This window comes from Bison bison, unplaced genomic scaffold, assembly GCF_000754665.1.
Source record: "Bison bison bison isolate TAMUID 2011002044 unplaced genomic scaffold, Bison_UMD1.0 scf7180017864486, whole genome shotgun sequence".
Lineage (NCBI taxonomy): Eukaryota > Metazoa > Chordata > Mammalia > Artiodactyla > Bovidae > Bison > Bison bison.
In genome coordinates this window covers 5,032,742-5,038,574 of record NW_011495046.1, presented here as the reverse complement: position 1 = coordinate 5,038,574, position 5,833 = coordinate 5,032,742, and the positions used below count along the sequence as shown (strand labels likewise).

General features: G+C 42.4%; 1 pseudogene; it reads left to right on the top strand.

Moving 5' to 3' along the window:
• The first annotated feature begins 1,130 nt into the window (after window positions 1-1,130).
• On the top strand, window positions 1,131-2,078 carry LOC105005112 (annotated as a pseudogene).
• The last annotated feature ends 3,755 nt before the right edge of the window (window positions 2,079-5,833 follow it).

Below are 5,833 nucleotides of genomic sequence, written 5' to 3'. Positions count from 1 at the left end.
AGTTCCTCTCCAATTTACCACCTGCTTACTGAGGACCAGCCATCTACAGACAGGGCCCTCACTAGATACTGCATCTTCCAGCTTGACTTGCTAGTGCTTGCTTCTCTAATCCTCTCCAGGTTCCAGGTTCATGGCTCCAGCTTCATGGCTCCAGCTTCATCCCCTAACATAACTGCCTTTGGGCCATGTAGACTCCCTTCAGATCTCCCTGTTCTTGAATGATTGGGGCTCTGAACATTCCTGGCATCTGCTATTGTCTTGTGTAAAAAATAACTCCCCTGCCATCGCATTCAGCCTCAGGCCTAAACAATGATTGTGCTTTGAATAATGCATGCTGTTCTAGGGCCTGCACAAGAACAATGGGGACACAGATGAGAGAGTGCCTAACTCCACCTGCATATTAGAGGACCCATCAGGAAAGGCCTTCTTGCGCAGAGGAGATGGTCAGACTTTCTCCAAGGGGAGCAGAGTGGGGGTTGAACGTAACTCCAAAGAGGGAAGCAGCAGAGGTAACACTACAGAGACATGAAAGAGGATGTCAAATTAACAAGAAGCCCACCCACTACCAAGGAAGTGAAGTGGTCACATTTACTCTGTGGCCTTGGCTTCCACCACTCTTTCTATAAGGGACTGTTCAGTTCAGTCACTCAGTCGTGTCTGACTCTTTGCAGCCCCATGGACTGCAGCATGCCAGGCCTCCCTGTCCATCACCAACTCCTGAAGTTCACTCAAACTCATGCCCATCGAGTCGGTGATGCCATTAAGCCATCTCATCCTCTGTTGTCACCTTCTCCTCCTGCCCCCAATCCCTCCCAGCACCAAGGTCTTTTCCAAGGAGTCAACTCTTCACATGAGGTGGCCAAAGTACTGGAGTTTCAGCCTCAGCATCAGTCCTTCCAATGAACACCCAGGACTGGTCTCCTTTAGGATGGACTGGTTGGATCTCTTTGCAGTCCAAGGGACTCTCAAGAGTCTTCTCCAACACCACAGTTCAAAAGCATCAATTCTGGAAGTAGGGGACATTTGCTTACAAAAGGAAGGAGAAACTGGACTAGAAACCCTCAGGTTCAGAGGATTAAACTGCAGAGATTGAGCATTGTGGCTCTGCCTTTGTCTGAGCATTCCTTGAAATGGCATACTCAAATTATGGAAAGAATTTCTTTGAAGGGCCTTTAGATGAAGAAAATGTGATTCTTACATTGTATCCAGTTAATGAGGAAATTATTGAAGACCATCAAGTGGAACCAGGTGTTTCCTCAACTTCAGAAGTCAAAGAGGAGACACTGAATACAAATAATCAAGTTCCTCTTCCTCAAACAAATGAGCTTGAGGAAGATTGTCCAAGTTCTAGCTTTAGAAGATCATTTTGTCCCTTGCTGACCACATTGCCTCCGATTAACGATGTGAGTCGGGGCACTTTGCGGAACTGGTGCCAACAACTTAAGCTGAGTACTGATGGCCAGAAAATAGAAGTTTATCGGCGACTCCAAGACCATGCTTTTCCTGAAAAAGGTCAGTATATTCCTAAATCACCACGGGAGGCCCGAATGCACTCATGTTCAAGGAAGCACAGCATGGTGACCAAGAGGGGAAGTGTACAGAAAAGGAAGATGAGTGAGAGTGAGGAAAGGACTAAAATGGTTGAGGTGGTAACTTCACCTCAGGTAGCCATGCTGGCAGCATGGTCAAGAATTGCGTCAAGGGCTGTTCAACCAAAGGCTGTGAATTCACGTGCCCTTCGTGCCTCTGAATCCTTTCTGCCACAAGCCTCAGGTGTTCGGTGGTGTGTGGTCCATGGCAGACCACTCTTGGCAGACACAGAAGGTTGGGTTCGCCTGCAGTTCCAAGCAGGTCAGACCTGGGTGCCTGACACCCCCAGGAGGATGACCTCCCTCTTCCTGTTACCTGCCTGCACTTTTGCACCCCCAGACCTGGAAGACAACCTGTTATGCCCTGAATGCGCTAAGAGGAATAAGAAGATTATGAAAAGATTAATCACAATGGGGAGGAGGAAGAAACCTGGTTTGGATACATCAACATCATTGCTTTCAAATGGACCACGTTTTAAAAAAGAATAAGTGATTACCAGCAGGGAAGGAATGGGAGGTGGAGAAATGGGTGAAGAGGGTAATTTTATGGTAATCATGGTAACTAGATTTTTGTAGTATCAAATATCGAATAACTATGTTGTATATCTGTAGTGGGTATGTGCGTGGGTGTGCTCAATTACTCAGCCGTTCAGTTGTGCTCGATTCTTTGGGAACTCATGGACTTCAGTCTGCCGGGCTTTGCTGTCCATGGAATTTTCCAGGCAAGAATACTGGTGGAGGACTTGCCATTTCCTTCTCCAGGGGAAACTTCCTGACCCAGGGATCAAACCTGCATCTCCTGCATTGTCAGGAGGATTCTTTACCACTGTGCCATCTGGGAAGCCCTGTACATTTGTAACATAATGTTTTATATGGTTTTACCTCAATTTTTAAAAAGTTAGAATTCACCACTGAAGTCATCTGGTCTTGGACTTTTGCTTGATGAGAAGTTTTTGATTATTGATTCAATCTCCTTACTAGTAATCAGGGGAAAAAGGATAAATGGTGGAGAGCCCACAATTAAAGTGATTCACATCCCAATGACTGCTATACTCTGTTCTCACCATCCTCAGTGTGGCCTGATGCCTTAAGTACAGATGGGAATGTCTGTATTCTGTACTTAAGGTTTACCTGAAAGTGACTGTTACTAGCTATGTATTGATAGAATGTAATTTGGTTTTGTTTTAGTTAATACATTTTTCAGCAGTTTTTGACTTCATGCTGGATACTCCTTTATCTGGATGTACCGTAGTATATCCATTCATATCTTGAAGGCCACCTTGGTTACTTCCAAGTTTTGGCAATTATGAATAAAGCTGCTATAAACAAACAAACAAAAAAAGCATCAATTCTTCGGCACTCGGCTTTCTTCACAGTCCAACTCTCACATCCATACATGACCACTGGAAAAACCATAAACCTTGACTAGACGGACCTTTGTTGACAAAGTAATATCTCTGCTTTTTATTGGGCTATCTAGGTTGGTCATAACTTTCCTTCTAAGGAGTAAGCGTCTTTTAATTTCATGGCTACAATCACCATCTGCAGTGATTTTGGAGCCCAAAAAAACGTACTCTGACACTGTTTCTACTGTTTCCCCATCTATTTCCCATGAAGTGATGGGACCAGATGCCATGATCTTAGTTTCCTGAATTGAGCTTTAAGCCAACTTTTTCACTCTCCTCTTTCACTTTCATCAAGAGGCTTTTTAGTTCCTCTTCACTTTCTGCCATAAAGGTAATGTCAGCTGCATATCTGAGGTTATTGATATTTCTCCCAGCAATCTTGATTCCAGCTTGTGCTTCTTCCAGCCCAGTGTTTCTCATGATGTACTCTGCATATAAGTTAAATAAGCAGGGTGACAATATACAGCCTTGATGTACTCCTTTTCCTATTTGGAACCAGTATGTTGTTTCATGTCCAGTTCTAACTGTTGCTTTCTGACCTGCATATAGGTTTCTCAAGAGGCAGGTCAGGTAGTCTGGTATTCCCATCTCTTTCAGAATTTTCCATAGGTTATTGTGATCCACACAGGCAAAGGCTTTAACATGGTCAATAAAGCAGAAATAGATGTTTTTCTGGAACTCTCTTGCTTTTTCCATGATCCAGCGGATGTTGGCAATTTGATCTCTGGTTCTTCTGCCTTTTCTAAAACCAGCTTGAACATCTGGAAGTTCACGGTTCATGTATTGCTGAAGCCTGGCTTGGAGAATTTTGAGCATTACTTTACTAGCGTGTAAGATGAGTGCAATTGTGCGATAGTTTGAGCATTCTTTGGCATTGCTTCTTTGGGATTGGAATGAAAACTGACCTTTTCCAGTCCTGTGGCCACTGTTGAGTTTTCCAAATTTACTAACATATTGAGGGCAGCACTTTCACAGCATCATCTTACAGAGTACCAGATAGAATTCCCTGTGCTATACAGTAGGTTATTATTAGTTGTCTTTTATGTAGAGTAGTATGTATATGTCAATCCTTATATTCCAATTTATCCCTTCACCACCCCCCCTTACCCCCTTGGTAATCATAAGTTTGTTTTCTACATCTATGACTCAATTTCTGTTTTGTAAATAGGTTCATTTGTACCATTTTTAAGATTCCACATATAATTGATATCATATATTTGTCTTTGTCTGACTTACTTCACTCAGTATAGCAGTCTCTATGTCCATCCATGTTTCTGAAAATGGTATTATTTTCTTCTTTTTTTTGTGGCTGAGTATATTCCATGGTATACATGTGCCGCATCTTCTTTATCCATTCCTCCATTGATGGACATCATCTTTGACTTCTTTCATTGCTGCTGCTGCTGCTAAGTCGCTTCAGTTGTGTCCGACTCTGTGCGACCCCATAGACGGCACCCTACCAGGCTTCCCCATCCCTGGGATTCTCCAGGCAAGAACACTGGAGTGGGTTGCCATTTCCTTCTCCAATGCATGAAAGTGATAAGTGAAAGTGAAGTCGCTCAGTCGTGTCCGACTCTTAGCGACTCCATGGACTGCAGCCCACCAGGCTCCTCCGTCCATGGGATTTTCTAGGCAAAAGTACTGGAGTGGGGTGCCATTGCCTTCTTTCATTGGTATCTGATAATTTTCTGAGTACAAGTCTTTTGCCTCCTGAGGTAGGTTTATTCCTAGGTAATTTATTGTTTTTCCTGTTATGGTAAATGGGATTGTTTTCTTAATTTCTCTTTTTGATCTTTTGTTGTTAGTGTATAGGTGTGCAAGAGAGTTCTGTGAATAGATTTTGCATCTGGCAACTTTACCAAATTCATTGATGAGCTCTAGTAGTTTTCTGACAGCATTTTTAGGATTTTCTTTGTATAGTATCATGTCATCTGCAAACAGTGACAATTTTACTTCTTTTCCAATTTAGATTACTTTCATTTCTTTTTCTTCTCTGATTGCTATGGCTAGGACTTCCAAAACAATGTTGAATAAAGTGGTGAGAGTGGACATCCTTGTCTAGTCTTAGAGGAGATGCTTTCTGTTTTTCACCATTGAGAATGATGTTTGCTGTGGGTTTTTCATATTGCCTTTATTATATTGAGGTAAGTTCCCTCTGTGCCCACTTTCTGGAGAGTAATTTTTTTTTATATCATAAATGAGTGTTGAATTTTGTCAAAAGCTTTTTCTGCATTTACTGAAATGATCTTGTGGAATTTATCCTATAGGTTGTTAATGTGGTGTATCACATTGATTGATTTACACATACTTAAGAATCCTTGCATCTCTGGGGTAAATCACACTTGACTATGGACTAGGACTATGGGCTTCCCTTGTGGCTCAGCTGGTAAAGAATCTGCCTGCAATGTGGGAGACCTGGGTTCGATCCCTGGCTTGGGAGGACCCCCTGGAGAAGGGAAAGGCTACCCACTCCAGTATTCTGGCCTGGAGAATTCCATGGACTGTATAGTTCATGGGGTCACAAAGAGTCGGACACGACTGAGTGACTTTCACTTTCACTATGGACTATGATCCTTTTAATGTGTTGCTGGTTTCAGTTTGCTAATAATTTGTTGAGGATTTTTGTGTCTATGTTCATCAGTGATATTGGCCTGTAATTTTATTCTTTGTGATATTTTTCTCTGGCTTTGGTCCAAGTGATGGTCATCTCATAGAATGAGCATCAAAGTGTTCCTTCATCTGCAGTATTTTGGAATATTTTCAGAAAGATAGGTGTTAACTCTTATCTAAATGTTTGATAGAATTTGTTTTTGAAGACATCTGGCCCTGAGTTTTTGT